This window comes from Pristiophorus japonicus, chromosome 26 (assembly GCF_044704955.1).
Source record: "Pristiophorus japonicus isolate sPriJap1 chromosome 26, sPriJap1.hap1, whole genome shotgun sequence".
Classification (NCBI taxonomy): domain Eukaryota; kingdom Metazoa; phylum Chordata; class Chondrichthyes; family Pristiophoridae; genus Pristiophorus; species Pristiophorus japonicus.
Genome location: NC_092002.1, coordinates 22809566 through 22831963, shown reverse-complemented (window position 1 = coordinate 22831963; position 22398 = coordinate 22809566). Strand labels below are relative to the sequence as shown.

The 22398-nt window shown below is 47.2% G+C and overlaps 1 protein-coding gene across 1 annotated transcript in view; it reads right to left on the bottom strand.

The window, feature by feature from the left end:
* The window catches only part of LOC139239244 (cdc42 effector protein 2), a 34093-nt gene extending 14878 nt beyond the window's left edge, over positions 1-19215 (bottom strand). The window contains exon 1 of the mRNA XM_070867939.1: positions 18994-19215. The gene's annotated coding sequence lies outside the window, so the exon portion shown is untranslated. The remainder of the gene's footprint in view (positions 1-18993) is intronic.
* Between the last annotated feature and the right edge of the window lie 3183 nt (positions 19216-22398).

Here is a 22398-nt window from a genome sequence, read left to right as displayed (position 1 = left end):
TGCTGACTTGGACCTATCATGTCACCTCTTTCCAAATGCACTGCTATGACATCCTTAATAATTGATTCCATCATTTTACCCACTACTGAGGTCAGGCTGACCGGTCTATAATTCCCTGTTTTCTCTCTCCCTCCTTTTTAAAAAGTGGGGTTACATTGGCTACCCTCCACTCCATAGGAACTGATCCAGAGTCAATGGAATGTTGGAAAATGACTGTCAATGCATCCGCTATTTCCAAGGCCACCTCCTTAAGTACTCTGGGATGCAGTCCATCAGGCCCTGGGGATTTATCGGCCTTCAATCCCATCAATTTCCCCAACACAATTTCCCGACTAATAAAGATTTCCCTCCGTTCCTCCTCCTTACTAGACCCTCTGACCCCTTTTATATCCGGAAGGTTGTTTGTGTCCTCCTTAGTGAATACCGAACCAAAGTACTTGTTCAATTGGTCTGCTATTTCTTTGTTCCCCGTTATGACTTCCCCTGATTCTGACTGCAGGGGACCTACGTTTGTCTTTACTAACCTTTTTCTCTTTACATATCTATAGAAACTTTTGCAATCCGCCTTAATGTTCCCTGCAAGCTGCTTCTCGTACTCCATTTTCCCTGCCCTAATCAAACCCTTTGTCCTCCTCTGCTGAGTTCTACATTTCTCCCAGTCCCCAGGTTCGCTGCTATTTCTGGCCAATTTATATGCCACTTCCTTGGCTTTAATACTATCCCTGATTTCCCTTGATAGCCACGGTTGAGTCACCTTCCCTTTTTTATTTTTACGCCAGACAGGAATGTACAATTGTTGTATTTCATCCATTGCGGTCTCTAAATGTCTGCCATTGCCCATCCACAGTCAACCCCTTAAGTATCATTCGCCAATCTCTATCCTAGCCAATTCACGCCTCATACCTTCAAAGTTACCCTTCTTTAAGTTCTGGACCATGGTCTCTGAATTAACTGTTTCATTCTCCATCCTAATGAAGAATTCCACCATATTATGGTCACTCTTCCCCAAGGGGCCTCGCACAATGAGATTGCTAATTAATCCTCTCTCATTACACAACACCCAGTCTAAGATGGCCTCCCTCCTAGTTGGTTCCTCGACATATTGGTCTAGAAAACCATCCCTTATGCACTCCAGGAAATCCTCCTCCACCGTATTGCTTCCAGTTTGGCTAGCCCAATCTATGTGCATATTAAAGTCACCCATTATAACTGCTGCACCTTTATTGCATGCACTCCTAATTTCCTGTTTGATGCCCTCCCCAACATCACTACTACTGTTTGGAGGTCTGTACACAACTCCCACTAACGTTTTTTGCCCTTTGGTGTTCTGCAGCTCTACCCATATAGATTCCACATCATCCAAGCTAATGTCTTTCCTAACTATTGCATTAATCTCCTCTTTAACCAGCAATGCTACCCCACTTCCTTTTCCTTTTATTCTATTCTTCCTGAATGTTGAATACCCCTGGATGTTGCGTTCCCAGCCCTGATCATCCTGGAGCCACGTCTCCGTAATCCCAATCACATCATATTTGTTAACATCTATTTGCACAGTTAATTCATCCACCTTATTGCCCTCACGACGATGTGCATACAGTCTATTGCTCCCTGCACCTTGGGGAAGTTAGCAATTCAGTAGAATTCTAAAGCCCTCTCAGTCTGAGCCTCCCTGGTCATAGGGAAGCTGATAAAGTCCATCCTGCGTGCATAAAGGGCTTCAGTGACCTGTCTAATGCAGCAATGTGTGGCATGCTGAGATATATCGCAAATGTCTCCAGCTGAGGGTGAAAGGAACCCGACGCGTAGAACGAAAGTGTCGCAGTGACGTTGACCTCGACAGACAGTGCGGTCCTGATGGTGCTGGCAGGCTGCACATCTCCCCTGATGAGCTGGCATATCTCACTGATAACCTCTTTGTGGAAGCGCAGTCTCCTAAGGCATGTGTTGTCGGACAAGTTGAGGTAGGACTGCTTCTCCCTCTAAGTGAGGGGAGTGTAACGTCTGGTCCTCCTCGTCAGTCTGACACGTCTTACATTGGGCACATAATGCTGTTGAAGATACCTTCTGCCATCTTGAGTCTGCAGCATGTGTGTGGTCATCAAGAGAGGCTGAGAAATGACAGGCCCCATTCCAATAGCTATCAGTATTACACCGATTGTTCACAAATAATAAATGTCCCCACTAAGACACCTAAAGTAAATTCCAATCGTCCACACTATGAAAAGATGTTTGTTCAGATGTTCACATCACCTTAAAAGACCTCCAGAGTACATTCAAACTCCCCCGAAGTTGAAGCAGAGCAGCCTTTTAAATGATGCGACCTACGATTTACAAAATGCCGTCTATACCGCTGTGATTAGTTCAGGTCAGTTCAACTTTTTCACAACGGTTTTTTCGGCGAGCGATATTGTCGGCGAGATGTGTGCGAGGTGCCGAAAATAACGCTGAGCGATTGTCTGGGCATTAGTTTCGGCAAATGTGATCTTTACGACAAAAAACAGTGGCCGGGCGGTATTATTAAATGTCGGCATTAATTACGTGCCGAAAGTAATGCTGGACAATATTATGGGCGTTGGGTTCGCCCATTCTGATTTTTGAGCCCAAAAAATGTGGGTGCCGGTATTATTTTTTATCGGCATTAAGTTCATGCCGAAACTAACACTCGCCAATAAGTGACCGAGAAATGGGCATTACTTTCCATTTTGTGACTAAATGGGCGATATATGGGCGTTCTACCTCATTTCAGCATTAAAATGGGCATTAAGTGAGCGGTATGCATGCAAAAATAATGGAAAGTCTAGCCCCTGGTCTCTCCGATTAAACCTGGTCACTCCGGGGCACCTGGTCTCTCCGGTCACTCAGGGACACCTGGGGCTAGAACTTCCACTTTTGTGGTTATCGCCTAAAAATGGGCATTACTTCCGGCGTGGGTGGTAAAAAATGGTTTTCAGATCACCGGCTTCTCACCCATTCTCAAACCGCCTAGTCTCCATTTTTGAAAATGGGCGTTACCGCGAGCGATATAAAATGGGCGGTAGCGTTAAGTTTTTTTGACCTTCTGCCGTAAAGTGTGGCCATCCTTAGCAACGGCATGGCAACGCTCAATTCCCACGATTCAGGAGGTCAAGGATCACCATGACATGCGCAAAAGAGGAGACAGAGAGAGAGGGAGCTCAGAGGGACTGAAGGCGTGTCTGGGTGTGTTGTGGCTGCTTTGGGAGAAAGGAGGGAGACTTTAGAGCTTCACAGCAAGTAGGCAAACAAAAAGTAGCTATTACCAGCCACATATTTGACCGAATTTGGCCTATAATGGAGAGAGAGGAGGAGGCATCACAGCACGCTGTGGAGAGAGCAGTGAGGTGGGAGAGGAGCACATTGGACGGCGCAAAAGAGTCAGGAGGTACTCGGACGAGGCAAATGCCTCCCTCCTGCAGGAGGTCGAGTCACGCTGGGGTGATTTGACACGGGGAGGGCGTGGGAAGCCCACCCCAAAGGCATACTAGAAGATATGGACCGAGATAGCTGAGGTGGTCTCGTCAGCGACCAACGAAGTGCGTGAGGGCAACCAATGCCACAAACGATGGAACGACTTTGTGATATCCGCAAGAGTAAGTATTACATTGATTTCCATGTACTTATGTATTTATATAATTTGATTTGTAACAGTCAGCAGATGTGAAGTCTTTCACTTTTACTGGGAATGTTTTACTCAAAGCCTGCAGTCACGGTGTACGTCTTTAGGTAAAGAATGCTAATTATCATAATAATCATGATTACATCTGTCAGTTATGTGTTGTATCAGTCTCTGTGACAGTACCTAGCAATGATATCACGCAATGATCTCATGCCATGTCGCCTTGTCACCTTTTACAGAAGAAGCTATTGACGATGAGGTCCGTGCAGAGGCGAACGGGTGGGGGGCCACCAGTCCCAGCGACATCACTGACATGGAGGAGCGAGTGCTCACACTCGTGGGGAAGCACACCCGGACACCCACGGACGCATCTGCAGACCCTGAAGTGATGCCACGTGAGTAAGGCTTACACCATTGCGTGATGTAAAGTCAATAGATGCCACACCTACTCATATCCGAACAATCATATATGATAGATGATTTTTTTAAATTGTCATATAAATAATGATGGCCTAATGAAAATCATTGCAATGCACAATGTGTTGATGGCCATGAAACGTGATGCCTGTGATGATGTTGATAGTGGTGGTGCTTTTGTCGTGCATATGCTGTGTGTAGCGCTGGACTCACCTTGTCACCCTAGCACCCCCTTCTCCTTTAATAACCTCATTTGTGTTTTGCAGCTCAGCCAGCAGCGCGTCCCAAGGCAAGACCACAGAGGCCAAAAGGTGGGAGTGCGGGGCAGGAGTTGGCGGACAATCCTTCTACATTGGTGCTGAGGAGGTCCGATTCTCGCCCGTCAATCCGCTGGGTCTGTTCTCCACGGATGAGAGCGCGGACTTCGATGAACCTGCATCACCACGCACCAGAAGCCATTCCACCCCAAGGCCATCTAGTGCTCCTCCGGTCATTCCCGTCTCCACTCTGGAGGTACCGGGCCCAAGCACCTTGCCACAGGGCACCCCATTTGTCCCCAGGACGGCCTCCTCGTGGACGCGACAGGTCTGTTCCACGAGCGCCACATGACAGCGGAGAGATAGTACAGTTATCCAGGAGGACTGTAGACATTGGTGACCAGCTCATCGAAGCATTGGGGGGCATATCCCGACAGCTGGCCACCATCTCTGGCACCATGACCGAGTACATTCCGCGGATGGCAGAGTCCTTGGATGCAATAGCCAGGAACACGGCTGCCACAGGCCTCCCAGTGATCCCCGAGCACGGCACTCCACCCCTAGGTTCCGCACCACCACTGCGAACGATGATGAGAGCAAGGACCAAGATCCTGCTTCAGCATCAGAGAATGTTGCCCCTCGGCATCCCCCTGCTCCCGTACCCGTGCAACCACCGCCTCTATCTTCATCCCCCCCAATGAGGCACCGCCTGAGGAGCTCCTCGGCCAGGCGCCGTGGAGCGAGGAGGGAAGGAGAGAAGAAGGGGAGGGGGGAAGGAAAATGAGGTGCATGTCCCCAGGTGATGGCTGTGTTATATCTCCATCTGGGTGTATGCAATTTGTTGTAATGTATGGGGGCTGGGGACCACGCTCCTGCTTTGCCTTTGTATTCTGTGTTGCTGGACATGTTGAACATGTGATTTATGTCAATGGTGGAAAAAGTGGGGTGTGGGCGGGGTTTGGGTGTTATTGCCTGTGATACTTATGATTTCAGACCAATGTTGGTATAAAATTTTTGTTATTGAACATAACCTTGTTGCGCATTGTCTCAGATAGCTGCACCGTTACACACTGGTGATTCCTTATCATGAAAGGGTTAAATACAACTTAACATCAATCAACGTAAACTTTAACTGGCACTAAGATGATGGGCACCATTGATGTCTGAGCTGCACACCACAGCAGTGTGTCAGCGTTGTCACTCACAGCAACGTTCTTTCAGGCAAATCGTTCAGATGTCAGCTCCTCACATAAGAGTGGGATTTTACAAATTCTAGCCACACCGCTGGCGTTCGTTCAGAACAGTTCCATTTTTTCTGACCGATTTTTTGGGCAAGTGATATTGTGGCCGATAATTGTGCGAGGTGGTGAAAGTGACGCTGGGCGATCTCATGGCCACTAGTTTCGGTAAATATGCTTTTTATGTCAAAGAAAAGTGGGCGGGTATTAATAGTGAATCTCAGCGTTAAATCAGTGCGGAAAGTAACGCTGGGCGATATTACGGGCGTTGATTTAGCCCATTCTGATGATTCCGCACAAAAAAAGTGGGCGGGCAGTAATATTTTTTCCTGGCGTTAAGCACATGGGGAAAGTAACGCTCGCCGATAAGTTTCCAAAAAATGGGCATCAGTTTCCATTTTGTGCCAAAATGGATGATATATGGGCATTATACGTCATTTCAGGGTAAATTGGGTGTTAAGCATGCAAAAAAAAGTGGAGGTTCTAGCCCCTGGTCACTCTGAGACACCTGGTCTCTCCAGTCACACCTGGTCTCTCTGGGACACCTGGTCTCTCTGGGACATCTGGTCTCTCTGGGACACCTGGTCTCTCTGGGACACCTGGTCTCTCCAGTCACACCTGGTCTCTCCAGGGACACCTGGTCTCTCTGGGACACCTGGTCTCTCTGGGACACCTGGTCTCTCTGGTCACACCTGGTCTCTCTGGTCACACCTGGTCTCTCTGGTCACACCTGGTCTCTCCAGTCACACCTGGTCTCTCTGGGACACCTGGTCTCTCCAGTCACACCTGGTCTCTCTGGGACACCTGGTCTCTCTGGGACACATGGTCTCTCTGGGACACCTGGTCTCTCTGAGACACCTGGTCTCTCCAGTCACACCTGGTCTCTCTGGGACACCTGGTCTCTCTGAGACACCTGGTCTCTCCAATCACACCTGGTCTCTCTGGGACACCTGGTCTCTCTGGTCACACCTGGTCTCTCTGAGACATCTGGTCTCTCTGGGACATCTGGTCTCTCCGGTCACACCTGGTCTCTCCGGTCACACCTGGTCTCTCAGGTCACACCTGGTCACTCTGGGACATCTGGTCTCTCTGACACCTGGTCTCTCTGAGACACCTGGTCTCTCCGGTCACACCTGGTCACTCTGGGACATCTGGTCTCTCTGACACCTGGTCTCTCTGAGACACCTGGTCTCTCGGGTCACACCTGTTCTTTCTGGGACACCTGGTCTTTCTGGGACACATGGTCTCTCCAGTCACATCTGGTCACTTCGGGACACCTGGTCTCTCCGGTCACACCTGGTCTCTCCAGTCACACCTGGTCTCTCTGGGATACCTGGTCTCTCTAGGATACCTGGTCTCTCTGGGACACCTGGTCTCTCCAGTCACACCTGGTCTCTCCGGTCACACCTGGTCTCTCCAGTCACACCTGGTTTCTCTGAGACACCTGGTCTCTCTGGGACACCTGGTCTCTCCGGTCACACCTGGTCTCTCCAGTCACACCTGGTCTCTCTGGGACAACTGGTCTCTCTGGGACAACTGGTCTCTCCAGTCACACCTGGTCTCTCCAGTCACACCTGGTCTCTCTGGGACAACTGGTCTCTCTGGGACAACTAGTCTCTCCAGTCACACCTGGTCTCTCTGGGACACCTGGTCTCTCTGGGACACCTGGTCTCTCCAGTCACACCTGGTCTCTCTGGTGATCAGATTCTTGACTCTCAGAAATTGGCTCTGGGTAGAATTCCTAATCTCCACAAAGCACTATTGCTGTCAAAAGTCAAAGATAAAAAACCACGGTTAAATCCTTAACTCTCCCAGCAAAAGGTCAGTTGGAAAAAGGCAGGCGAAAAGAGAAATGCAGATTAATTCATAATCTCTTTCTCCCTCGGAGAACCAGCTTGACCTTCTCCCCTCGGGCTTAATTGAACTAACGCTCCATAAAGCTTCCTCCCACATTGCTCTTGTCTATGTTGAAATTTATGAATGGCTCCTTGTAATACATTGCTGCTGAACTTGAAACATCCAATAGCTAACTTCTTGAGTAAAAACACTGCAGCAATTCCCATACTTGACTTGATTTACATTCGACTCCGGATCATGCGTTGAGGGCTCAGTGGAATTCAAATACAAAACATCAGTTGCCAGTTTTAGTCCCTGAAAACATTCCGTAGTTCATGATCAGCCTTGAAGATATGGGCGAAAGTTGTTTTTGCCTTAATTCCTGAGGAGAGCTTAACCAAAAAGAAAGAAAAACGTTCTGAGTTCCCACCATTTCATTTACAAAACTCCAGGCAATTGCACCACAGACAAACTTCAGAGGGTCACCAAGGAAAGTCGCTGAATGTTGGTCAATTCAAATTCTAAGCCCAGAAATTCGCCTCCTTTGCACGTCCCGCTAGCGCCTCCGGGGGGCGATAGCAGGGCGCTAACGACTTACCAACCAGGCGCAGCGATAGAAATGACTCCCGCTAAATTCCCCTGGAGCTTTGCGGTGTCGGTAAGCCCTAGCGCCCCCATCTCCTGCGTCCGGAGATCGTGACGTCATTGTCCCGCGCATTGCCCCGATAGCGCCCCGGCACCGAACTTCAGTTACGCCCGCTGCGGCACCGCCGGGCGACAACACCGACAGCTGCGTTTGTTGGGGAGGCAGGGAATTTCGCGAGTGCCGTTTAAAGGGGATGATGTTTGCAGGGCAGTAACCTTTTTGAGCGTTGCCTAGCCTTCATGATTTTCTTCGGCTGCGAGCGATCAGCGCTGCGCTCTGTGAGAGTGTTTGGGGCTGATCGTGGCGGATCGCGGCTGCCGTCGGCGAGGAGAGACCTCGGCTCCATGCAGAGCCAGCAGCAATGGCCCTTCCCTTTAAGGGAAGGAAGGAGCCTCCATTCCCGCCAGTGTCCCCTCGACATTGGGCAGCGCTGCCCGCTACCGCTCTTCCTGTCGGCTTTAGCGCTACAAGGGAAGTGGAAATGCTTGATTGAGTGCTCCACTTCCTTCCTGGAGCACTAAACCAGAAGTTCGCCTCGGAGTCAGTCGCTTAGTGCCCGCTAATACTTTGGCGCTACCGTAAAAGTTATCGCCCCAAACAGGCGCTACGCAATTTCTCTCCCCCCCATGTCAGAGTTGAGGTTTAGGCAAAACACTTTGGGGTATATTCTCCTATTTTACACTATCTTTTTCTTTTATTCATTCATGGGATGTGGGCATTTCTGGCACATCCGGCACTTATTGCCTGTCCCTAATTGCCCTTGAACCAATGTGGTGAGCCACCTTCTTGAACCGCTGCAGTCCGTGTAGTGAAGCTGCTCCCACAGTGCTGACTTTGTCGTAGCGGTTTGATACAACTGAATGTCTCGCTGGGCCATTTCAGAGGGCAGTTAAGAGTCAACCACATTGTTGTGGGTCTGGAGTCACATATAGGCCAGACCGGGTAAGGTCAGCAGATTTCCTTCCCTGAAGGCCATTAGTGAACCCGATGGCTTTTTTCTGACAATCTGATAGTTTCATGGTCACCATTATTGACACTGGCTTTTTATTCCAGATTAATTTAATTAACTGAATTCAAATTCACCAGCTACCATGGTGGGATTTGAGCTCATGCCTCTTGGATCATTAGTCCAGGATCACTAGCCCAGTAACATAACTACTATGCTACTGTTCAATGAAATAGTTCCATTTCAGTAACTGAATCTTACCACGGGACAGGGTGAGGCATACAGAGAGATTGGGAGAGATATAGAAGACAGAGAGATTTACAAAAAGAGTGATAAAGATTCGGAAAGTCAGACATCACAATGAGAATAAACACGAAAAAGTAACCGAGAAAGAGAGAGGGACACAGAGAATGCGAGAGTTGGGGATAAAACACAGTTACACAGAGATTCTGTGAGCAATGACATCAAAGATCACCTGGTAATTATTCGTGCATTTGTGCTTCCTGAGATAACTTGTCAAAAGATATTCCCACTTTTTTATGTTGTAAAACTGTTCCTCAGAACTAGTCTGGAAATTCCCCGGGACTAACATCATGAACTAGGAATGGCATTGAAAAACCCCATCTGCAGATCTTAAACTCACACAGGTCACAAACCTTGGAGGGGTAGTTTCACAATAAGCATTGGGAACAGTGCGGAAAATGATTATTCACAGCAACTATGCCTTCGCAATAGGATGCACTGATTTAGATTCATTTCTGTTTTACAGAATAAATGTTCAAGGATTGCACGAACAAATTCGAAGCTTCAAGTTTTGACTTCCAGGTAACACTCTCACCTCTGTGTCCGAAGGGCATAGGTTCAAGACCCACCTACTGCCCTGCCTAACACTTCAATCGAGGGTGTGCTGCGCTGTCGGAGGTGCCGTCTTTTGGATGAGACGTTAAACCGAGGTCCCGTCTGCCTTTTCAGATGGATGTAAATGTTTGACAAGGTGGATGCAGAGAGGATGTTTCCACTGATGAGGGAGACTAGATCTAGGGGGCATAATTTTAGAATAAGGGGCTGCCCATTTAAAACTGAGATAAGGAGGAATTTCTTCTCTCAGAAAGTTATAAATCTGTGGAACTCACTGCCTCAGAGAGCTGTGGAAGCTGGGTCATTGAATAAATTTAAGACAGGGATAGACAGTTTCTTAAACGATAAGTCGTTATGGGAAGTGGACCTGAGTCCATGATCAGATCAGCCATAATCGTATTAAATGGCGAATCAGGCTCGAGGGACCGTATGGCCTACTCCTGCTCCTATTTCTTATGTTCTTATGTTCCCATGGCACTATTTGAAAGAGGTTCTCCTGGTGACCTGGCCTGTTCTCATCCCTCAACCTGCACCATCAAAAACACAATGGGCCAAATCTCCCTGGAAAAATGATGGCCTCGCCACAGAAAGTTAGGTCTGGTAATTAACAACAAGGACCCTTTTATCGATGCGATAATTGTTAATGCAATGCTAATCAATCTCTCCAGCTCAGAAAGGGAACAATTTAAACTGCTGAGTCTCATTCTTGCATGTAGTAAATTCTTCTTAGAGATTTAAAAAACATTCAAAATACAAAAAATACAATCAACATCACTAAAAACAGATGATCTGGTCAGGTTAGTGGGAGCTTGCTGTGTGCAAATTGGCTGCTGCCTTTCCCACATTACAACAGTGACTATACTCCAAAAGTACCTCACTGGCTGTAAAGCGTTTTGAAACATCCGTTGGTCGTGAAAGGCACTATATAAATGCAAGTCTTTGTTTCTCAATCCAAGACACTTGCAACGGGATAATAAACCCCCCTGAAAAGCAGGATCTAGCCTTTATTTATATAGTGCCTTTTATATTCTTTGGAACTTTCCAAAATGCTTTGCAACCAACGAAGTGTCATCATCATATCATAGGCAGTCCCTCGGAATCAAGGAAGACTTGCTTCCACTCCCAAAGTGAATTATTTGGTGGCTGAACAGTCCAATACGAGAGCCATCTTACTTTTCCTCTCTCTCTCTCTTTTTTCTCTCTCTTCCCACATTACAACAGTGACTATACTTCAAAAGTACTTCATTGGCTGTAAAGTGCTTTGAGACATCCGGTGGTCGTGAAAGGCGCTATATAAATTCAAGTCTTTCTTTCTTTCTGTCTCTTAATCCAATCTTTCTTTCCCTCTCTTTATTTCTCTTTCTGTGACTGATTTGACTCGAATTCACCCTCCTTCTCCGTCATTCCTACTTCTTTCTCAATCAGTAAATCTCATGGGCTAAGAAGATAGACGGTTGGTCCCACCGTTCCCAGAGATCCCTGATTCCCCATCGCCCTCCCCGCACCATTACCTGCTCGTGCTTCCAGCACGTTACGCAGCAAAAATTCTATTTGAGCTGAAGTGTGAGGGAAACTGTCTAACTAACGAACTAATGGGGCACTCTGCCAGATGCCCATCTCCAGCAAGATTTGGTCATCTCTCTCATTGGTATTTCTGAATCCTTGTTGTGGCCAATTGACTGCCATGTCTGCCTACATTTCAACCATAACTTCAGTGGAAGCGTTACAAGAATATCCTCAAAGCCTCCCTGGTAAAGTGCGACATCACCACTGACACCTGGGAGACCCTGGCCGAAGACCACCCGAGGTGGAGATAGTGTATCCAGGAGGACGTTGAGCTCTTCGAGTCTCAATGCAAAGAGCATGAAGAGGTCAAGCGCAGGCAGCGGAAGGAGCGTGCGGCAAACCAGCCCCACCCACTCCTTCCCTCGGCTAATGTCTGTCCCACCTGTAACAGGATCTGTGGCTCTCGTATTGGACTGTTCAGCCACCAAATAATTCACTTTGGGAGTGGAAGCAAGTCTTCCTTGATTCCGAGGGACTGCCTATGATATGATGATGACACTTCGTTGGTTGCAAAGCATTTTGGAAAGTTCCAAAGAATATGAAAGGCACTATATAAATAAAGGCTAGATCCTGCTTTTCAGGGGGGTTTATTATCCTGTTGCAAGGGTCATAGATTGGGAAACAAAGACTTGCATTTATATAGTGCCTTTCACGACCAACGGATGTCTCAAAATGCTTTACAGCCAGTGAGGTATTTTTGGAGTATAGTCACTGTTGTAATGTGGGAAATGCAGCAGCCAATTTGCACACAGCAAGCTCCCACTAACCTGACCAGATCATCTGTTTTTAGTGATGTTGATTGAGGGATAAATATTGGCCCAGGACACCAGGGAGAACTCCCCTGCTCTTCTTTGAAATAGTGCCTTGGGATCTTTTAAGTCCACCTGAGAGAGCAGACTCAGTTTAATGTCTCATCCGAAAGACGGCACCTCTGACAGTGCGGCACTCCCTCAGCACTGCACTGGAGTGTCAGCCTAGATTTTTGTGCTCAAGTCCCTAGAGTGGGACCTGAACCCACAAACTTCTGACTCAGAGGCAAGGGTGCTACCCACTGAGCCACGGCTGACACTAATTAAATTAACTAACCAGAGACTTTCAAATTTACAGGCAGTCACCAGTTGAAACGGCCTAGCAAGCCACTCAGTTGTGCCAAACTGCTATAAGGAAGTATACTCCTTCACCACATGGTTCAAAAAGGCGGCTCACCACCACCTTCTCGAGGGCAATTAGTGACGGGCAATAAATGCCGGCCTTGTCAGCGATGCCCACATCATGTAAATGAAATTTTTTTTAAAGCTGTGTGAGAGAGATTTTCTCGCTGTATTTTTATCGAGCTTTTTCCATGTGTAACACTTGCTCTTATTAATATTGAGAAACTCTAGGTGATGGGTCAAGGCCCATTATGCAGAATAACAGCAAAGCTGCAGAGAGCAGAAGATGAGCTGAATGTGAAGCGGCGGTCAGATGGTCTAGATAGAGTAAATAAAGAGAAACTGTTTCCAATGACGCAAGGGTGTTTGGGAAAAGAACCAGAGGCAACATGAGGCAGATCGTTTTTATGCAAGGAGTGGTTAGGATCGGGAGCGCACTGCCTGACAGCGTAGTGGATACAGATTCAACAGTAGCCTTTAAAAGGGGAATTGGGTCAATGCCTGAAGGAAAAAGTGTTGCAGGGATATGGGACTAACTGGATTGCTCTTCGAAAGAGCCGGTGCAGACTCGATGGGCCGAATGGCCTTCTTCTGTGCTGTACTAATCTATGATTCTATACTTGAGGTTTGTAACAGGAAGGGAAGATTAAGGCAGGTACAGAGCTCTACAGATCTCTGGGCCTGGGAAAGAATGAGTTAAAGCACGAGGCAGTGCATTAAATGGTACCGGACAAAAACGTAGAGAGATAAATCAGTAACATGTGGATTAACATCTTTGTATGAAATTCTTCTGTCCGCTACTTTACTGAAGTAATAACCATGTTAAAATAAACGGGCTAACGCTTCTGCTTACAGACTGGACTACGGAATGTCACACAGCTTGATTCCAACTCCTTTCGTTTCAGTGCAGAGAAAGATCAAGAAAGAACTTGCATTTGTATAGCGCCTTTCACGGCCTTGGGAGATCCCAAAGCGCTTTACAGTAGCTACACTACTTTTGGAGTGTAGTCAATGCTGTAATGTAGGAAAGCCAATTTGAGCACAGCAAGCTCCCACAAACAGCAATGTGATAATGACCCAGATAATCTATTTTTTTTGTTCTATTGATTGAGGGATAAAAATTGGTCCCAGGACACTGGGGATAACTCCCCTGCTCTTCTTCGAAATAGTGCCGTGGGATCTTTTACATCCACCTGAGAGAGCAGACGGGGCCTTGGTTTAACGTCTCATCCGAAAGATGGCATCTCCGACAGTGCAGCACTCCCTCGGCACTGCACTGGGAGTGTCAGCCTAGATTTTGTGCTCAAGTCCCTGGAGTGGGACTCGAACCCACAACCTTCTGACTCAGAGGCGAGGGTGCTGCCCACTGAAGGTAATAAGAACAAAGTGAGGAACATGTGGAACAATGTATTTTTAACTTATCAGGGACAAGCGGGAAAGGTTTCGAGAAACATTGGCCATAGTGATATCAATAAGATAAGGCAAGAGACAGCAACTCTCTCTAGGACCTTACAGAGACTATGGGTATGGAGCATGCTGCCATCATTATACATTTGTCTCCACTTCAAGTTCACCTTGACTACATTTGGGATTTAGTGCTAAATCCAATTAAGGATATGATTTGTGATTTTGCTTTCACTGTTCACCCATTCTCACACCTCAACTCAGGTGAGATTGGGGAACGTTTGCCTCAAGTATGTCTCAACCTTCAATTCAAATTATTGACATTGCTCTGAAGAGGTTTACATTTTCAACTGATAAAAAGAAAGAAAGAAAGAGAGAAAGAGAGGAAGAAAGAGAGCAAGAGAGAGAGAAAGAGAGCGAGGAAGAAAGAGAGAAAGAGAGAGAGGAAGAAAGAGAGAAAAAAAAGAAAGAAAGAAAGAAAGAAAGGTAGGTTCCCAAAGGGACAACATTGGCTGGGTGGGTGGTGTCACCGGAAACCACGCTCCCACCCCCAAGTATCTGCTGGAAGGCCACCTTTTCAACACACTATGGGCAGAGATCCAATCACCCAAACTAAATACATTCCTTCAGCCTGGTCATAGTAACCGGTGCCAAAGGGATAATGCATTCCACATTTTGTTGATCAAATTCAAATTTTATGTAGTTATCTCAGCCGTTTAATTAGATTCTAGCCTATAACTCAGTCTATAGATAGATAGATAGATAGATAGATAGATAGATAGATAGATAGATAGATAGATAGATAGATAGATAGATAGATAAACAGAGAGACAGACAAATTGATAAACAGAGAGAGAGACATAGATAGACAGAGAGACAGACAGACAGACAGATGGAGACATAGACAGCCAGATAGATAGATAGACAGACAGAGAGACAGATAGACAAACAGACAGAGAGACAGACAGACAAACAGACAGAGAGACAGAGAGACAGACAGAGAGACAGACAGACAGAGGGAGACATAGACAGCCAGACAGAGAGACAGAGAGAGACAGACAGACAGAATCTCCTTCCTTAGGTCACGCTCGCTCTCAGATATTTATTAGCGTACGTTTATCATTGAACTTCCAAGAAGAGGGCATCACTGACCACAGCATCAAACATGAACATCCTTTAAAAAAAGACAGACTTGCATTTATATAGCACCTTTCACAACCTCAGGACGTCCCACACCACTTTACAGCCATTGAAGTACTTTTGAAGTGTAGTCACTGTTGTAATGTGAGAAACGCGGCAGACTATCTGCACACAGCAAGCTCCCACAAATAGCAATGAAATAAAGGTCCAGGTAATCTGTTTTGGGTGTTGGTTGAGGGATTGGCTAGGACACCATCATCATAGGCAGTCCCTCGAAACGAGGATGACTTGCTTCCATGCCAAAAAAAGGACGAATTCACAGGTGTTTCAATGAAGGACCCGAACTATATCCTGAAGGGTGGAAGATGCCTGTGCGTGGATTTTTTTAACGTGTGGTTGCTGTTGCACCCCAGCCACCACACGGGGCTTGACAGAGCTAGGTCTTGGTCTAGTGGCAAGGATTAACCAGGACAACTGGAGACCAGCTCTGCTGCACGGACCTAGTGCGCACACATATGTGGGCTGGTCCGTACTGCCCCTGGCCCCGAACTCTCGCCTCCGCTGGGCTACGATCACGTCCCTCTGCAATCTCTCGCAGCTCCTTCGCCCCGACCTCACCACTCCTGCTGTATCTTCCCACGCTCCAATCACCGACCTAGATCTTGATGACGTCACTCTTCACAGCCGTCGCCCTCCTGCACCAGCTGTACCTTGCAGTGGCCCCAATCCGCGCTGCCCGTGGACACCGCTCGCCGCTCCTTTTGTGGCCCCGACCTGCTGCTGATGTTTCCTCGCATGTCGGGGCCTCCACCGGGAGAACTCTGCCGCTGGAGTACCATCGGATCTTTTACATCCACTAAGAGGGCAGACGGGGCCTCGGTTTAATGTCCCATCCAAAAGACGGCACCTCCAACAGTGCAGCACTCCTGCAGTACTGTGCTGGGAATGTCAGCATGGATTGCGTAAAAATTCAGTCAGCTGGGTTTTAAACCCAGGCACGTATTTAAGCACCAGCTAAATATCAGGCATTTCTAATTTGAGAAAATACTTTGATTCCTTAATGTAATTTTTTTCCTTCAGAAACGCCTCAATGTGCTTCCTGTACAGCGAATTGCTTTGGGACGCAGGGCACTATGTAGGCAGGAATAACCTTTAATGAAGTATCTTGGAAGTGTAGTCACTGGTGTAATGTAGGAAACACGGCAGCCAATTTGTGCACAGCAGGATCCCGCAAACAGCAACAAAGTAAATGACCAGATAATCTGTTTTTATAATGATGCTGATTGGCCTCAACACTGGAGAGACCACCCCTGCTAACTTCCATCATTACAACAGTGACTACGCTTGAAAAGGACTTGATTGGCTGCGAAGAGTTTTGAGACGTCCTGAGATCATGAAGGCGCTATGTAAATGCAAATTGTTTCTTTCAAGCAACTGGCCTTCGATTAATTCTGCCTGTCTCAGTGTTGGCTCGCCCAGAACTGCTTTTCTATTAGGTTTAGTGAGACGGGGGTCTCCCACTTGCCGAGCTTGCCAACACTCGATGTCCCAGCAGGACCTGGTTAAAACAAAATGCCGCTCTGCCTGCCAGTCTCAGTATGCCTGGCCGTCATGTCCAACAGATCAGCCATGATCTATCACCAACAATGTCTCCGCAAGATCCTGCAAATCTCCTGGGAGGACAGATGCACCAACATCAGAGTCCTTGACCAGGCCAACATCCCCAGCATCAAAACACTGACCACACTTGATCAGCTTCGCTGGGCAGGCCACATTGTTCACATGCCAGACACGAGACTCCCAAAGCAAGCGCTCTAGTCGGAACTCCTTCACTGCAAACGAGCCAAAGGTGAGCAGAGGGAACATTACAAGGACACCCTCAAAGCCTCCCTGATAAAGTGCAACATCCCCACCAACACCTGGGAGTCCCTGGCCAAAGACTGCCCTAAGTGGAGGAAGTGCATCCGGGAGGGCGCTAAGCACCTCGAGTCTCATCGCCTAGAGCATGCAGAAACCAAGCGCAGGCAGCGGAAGGAGTGTGCGGCAAACCAGACAACCCAACCACCCTTTCCTTCAATGTCTGTCTGCCCCACCTGTGACAGAGACTGTAATTCCCATATTGAACTGTTCAACCACCTAAGGACTCATTTTTAGAGTGGAAGCAAGTCTTCCTCGATTCCGAGGGACTGCCTATGATGATGATCTTATTAAATGGCGGAGCAGGCTGCTCCTACTCCTGCTTCTATTTCTTATGTTCTTATAACCTGTGTGCAGGGAGACATTGGCATTACACGTCGCGAAACACAGCGGCCCAAAATTTGCTGCAGAATAATTCATGTTTAATGGGGGCACGCCGTTATTAGTGTCTAAATAACAAAGCAACATGTGGCGTGGGACTGATCGCCCGTGAATTACTGTGAAGAGCCGGTCCTCCTGTTAGCCTCGTGAGAATGGCACCTCGCCCTCGACCTCCATGTGAGCCTCAAGAAGTTGCTGCACTTATGCTTTGATCACCAATTAATCTCACCATAGAAAGTTAGGGCTGGTACTTAACAGCGTAAGGACCATTTCAATGACAAGATTATTGTTCCTGCAATGATACCCAGCCCCTCCGCCCAGAAAGGGAATGATTTAAACCGTGGAGTCTCTTTCCTACAGGTACAGAAAGAAAGACTTGCATTTATATAGCGCCTTTCTCAACCACTGGACGTCTCAAAGCGCTTTACAGCCAATGAAGTATTTTTGGAGTGTAGTCACTGTTGTAATGTGGGAAACACGGCAGCCAATTTCCCACAGCAAGCTCCCACAAACAGTAATATGACAATGACCAGATAATCTGTTTTAGTGATGTTGACTGAGGGATAAATATTGGCCCCAGGACACTGGGGAGAACTCCCCCTGCTCTTCTTCGGAATAGTGCCGTGGGATCTTTTACATCCACCTGAGAGAGCTGACGGGGCCTCGGTTTAACGTCTCATCCGAAAGGCGACACCTCTGACAGTGCGCGCTCCCTCAGCACTGCACTATAGAGTCAGCCTGGATTTATGTGCTCAAGTCTCTGGAGTGGGACTTGAACCCACAACCTTCTGACCCAGAGGCGAGTATGCTGAGCCACAGCTGACAGAAATAGCAAATTGTTCTTAGAGAATTTTTCTAATCTTGATTTTTTCTTACTTTTCCTTTCTGTCACTTTTTTCTCTCTCTCTAAATCCAATCTTGCCCTCTCTTTTTTTTCTCTTTCTGCATCTGATTTTGACTCTAATTTACCCGTTGTCCCTCTGTTTCTTTCTCAATCCTTAAATCTCATTAGTTAGGAGATAGACTGTCGGTTGTGTCTTACACCCAAGGCTCAGATGCCCCGTTGGCCCATGTCGTCAGCTCACACTTCCGGCAATTTGCTCTTCATTCAGTTTCTAAATGGATTTTGTTTCTCTTGTTTTCCGTGCGGATGGTAAGGGTTAGGGAAGAAGAAAGGAGGGACGAAATCAAACAGGACACACCTAGAGATGCCCCACTCCAGCAAAACCTGGGCCAGTATTTAAGCAACTTGGGAGCTGGAGGGAGACGGAAGGGTGCCAGCTTCTTCCTAAGTTGGCAACGAGCGACATTACAAAAAGACTTTCACCGATCAGAGCCTAGCCTCCCCACAACTGCAACTCGTAAACCAGAATACTGGCAGAACTGTGATAGGAAAATACTTATTAGCTTTCCGCATCTCAACGAGGGGGTGGGGAGAGAATCCATTGAACAGAAATTTAAAGCTAAATTCATGCATCCAACACAAAGTTTTTTTGAAAAGAAAAATGTCAAGTATTTGCTAAAGGGGAAGAGGAGCAACACCCAGTGAATGTAAAAAAATCATTATCCTAGACGTTATACGGATAATTGAAAATTGCTTACCCGGATAAGCTGTTATCTGCTCTTCATTCAGTTTCTAAATGGATTTTTTTTTTAACACAATGATGAGAAGAAAAGCAGGACTCAAGGCGGTGTGTGTGTGCGTGTGTCAGCACGATGTGTCCTGGCCCTCACCGAATCCCGACCAGGCAGCACACAGCTGGAGAATCGCATCGGTTTCTAACCTCAAGAAGCAGTGTGGGTCACTCCGCCGCATGCCTTGAAGTGTGAGACTGTGTGCAGGGAGATGGGGAGGGGAGGGGAAGGGGGGTGGGGAGTGAGTGGGCTGACAGTCTGTTGCTTCAGCCTCAGGCTCAGGAAGCTGACGTCGGTACAGCCAACATTGCTTAAGCCTCTCCACAGCTGTCCCTTCCTGAGACTCAGGAAGGAAAATGCTATCTCACATTCGGATTAAAATCCCAGCACTGCTGGCTGAGCAAATCACCCTTCCCTTCCTTTCTCACAGTGTCAGCTGTAGCTCAGCGGGCAGCACGCTCTCCTCTGAGTTAGAAAGTCGTGAGTTCAAGTCCCACTCCAGGAGCTTGAGTGCAAAATAAATCTAGGCTGGCGGTGCTGAGGGAGCACTGTACTGTCACAGATGCCGTCTTTTGGATGAGACGTTAAACTGAGGCCCCGTCTGCCCTCTCAATTGGACGTAACAGTTCCCATGACACTATTTCGAAGAAGAGCAGGGGAGTTATCCCAGTGTCCTGGGCCAATATTTATCCCTCAATCAATATCACTAAAACAGATTATCTGGGTCATTATCACATTACTGTTTGTGGGAGCTTGCTGTGCACAAATTGGCTACTGCGTTTCTCACATTACAACAGTGACTACACTCCAAAAGTACTTCATTGGCTGTAAAGCCCTTTGGGACCTCTGTTGGTCGTGATGGGTGCTATATAAATGTAAATCTTTCTTTCTTTTTGGTGTTATATTTACAACACTCATAGATATGAGGATAGGCGACCTTCTCAGTGTCACTGGCAGAGGCAGGAGAACATGCTTGTTTCTTGTGGGCAATAAGCTATTACTTGACCCACTGACCGTAATCTGTACTTGGGGGGGGGGGGGGGGGGGACGACACAATCAGGCGGAGCTTCAACATGTCCCTGCGGGGTGGGGAGGGGAGAAAGTGGGTCTCTATATGTAACTATATAAAATAGAGGAGGAACAGGTATATTTCAGGTTAGGAGTGACTGCACCATTATAAATGCTTGGCTTTTCTGATTGAAGATGTTGGAATGAACCTATCAATAAATCTGCCAATCAGTGAATCCATCCGTCAATAAATCTATGAATAATCAATACAATAGCTCAATCGGCATTATTTTTATCTAACTAGAATGTGTAATCCCGTTATTGTGGAAAGGTGTTAAAGATTAGTAAATACAAGGGGGTAGAAGTTATGCTGCATCTGTACAAAGCCCTGGTTAGACCACACCTGGAGCACAGTGAGCCGTTCTGGGCACCACACCTTAAGGAGGATATATTGGCCTTGGCGGGAGTGCAGCGTAGGTTTACCAGAATGATACCTGGACTCCAAAGGTTAAGTTACGAGGAGAGATTACACAAATAAGGGTTGAGTTCCCTAGAATTTAGGTTAAGGAGTGATCTGATCGAAGTCTTCAGGATATTAAGGGGAACAGATAGAGAGAAACTATTCCCGCTGGTTGGGGAGTCTAGGACTAGGGGGCATCATCTGAAAATTAGAGCCAGACCTTTCAGGAGTGAAATTAGGAAACACTTCTATGCACAAAGGGTGGTAGAAATTTGGAACTCTCTTCCACAAACAGCAATTGATGCTAGATCAATTGTTGATTTTCAATCGGAGATTGACAGCTTTCTATTAACCAAAGGTATTTAGGGATATGGGACAAAGGAAGGTATATAGAGTTAGGTCGCAGATCAGCCATGATCTCATTGAATGGCGGAACAGGCTCGAGGGGCTGAATGGCCTCCTCCTGTTCCTATGTTCCTCATCCCCCTTGATTAAACACAGCCTTTGACATGGTCAACCACATCACTCTCCTCCAACCCGTCTCCTCCATTGTCCAGTTTGGTGGGACTGCCCTCTGGCTGGTTCCACTCTGACATTTCCAATCCTTACCAGAACTTCTCTACCAATACTTCTCTCCTCACCTCAGCATCATTACCTTGGGAAATCCCCCAAGGTTTCACCCTTGGCTCTTCCTTAACGCCATGGGCGCAAGGTCAGCTTCCACGTGTATGCTGATAACGCTCAACTCTTCCTGTCCACCACGTCTCTCATCCCGTTCACTGCCTCTATCGTGTCGGACTGTTCACCCAACATCCAATCTTGGTTGGGCCGTAATTGCCGCCGTCTGAAGATTAGGCAGACCAAAGCCATTGTCTACCCATCGCCCCTGTGCTTGTTGATCTGCATTGGCTGCCGGTTAAACAACGTCTCAATTTCAAAATTCTCATCCTTGTTTAAAAATTCCTCCATGGCCTTGCCCCTCCCTATCTCTGTAATCTCCTCCAACCTCACAACACCCCCGAGATGTTTGCACTCCTCAAATTCTGCCCTCTTCAACATCCCTGATTATAATCGGTCCACCATTGGTGACTGTGCCTTCAGCAGCCTTAGCCCTAAATTCTGGAACTCCCTCCCCTAAACCTCTCCGCCTCTCTACCTCCCTTTCCTCCTTTAAGATGCTCCTTAAAATCTACCTCTTTGACCAAACTTTTGGTCACCTGCTGTAATTTCTTCTTATGTGGCTCGGTGTCAAATGTATTTGTTTTGTCTTATAATACTCTTGTGAAGTGCCTTGGGACATTTTACTACGTTAAAGGCGCTACATAAATAAAAGTTGTTGTTGTTGCTGTATCCTCTGTTCATTCACCACCAAATCCGTCACCATTGACTCAGGTTAATCCAGAATGTTCACAACGTTGTCATCCTGTTCAACCCAGAGCACAGTGTCTGACCCCATATCCTCTCTGTCACTAAAAGCATCTACTTTCACTTCCATGTCATTCCCCACCTCCACCCCTACCTCAACTCACCTGCTGTTAAAAACCGCTTCCATACCTCCACCATCAACTATGCTTTCCTGGTTAGCCTCCCACGCTCTGTAAACTTTCGCTCATCCAAAACTCCGCTCTCTGTGTAGTATCCCGCACCAAGTCCCATCCACCCATCACTCAGAGGGTGGTGAATCTTTGGAATTCTCTACCCCAGAGGGCTGTGGAGGCTCAGTCGTTAACTCGATAGATTTTTGGCTATTAAGGGAATCAAGGGATATGGGGACAGTGCAGGAAAGTAGAGTTGAGGTAGAAGATCAGTCATAATCTTATTGAATCGAGGAGTCGAATAGCCTACTTCTGCACCTAATTATATTCTTACTTTAGCTCCCTGTTCCCCAATGCTTCAAATTTAAG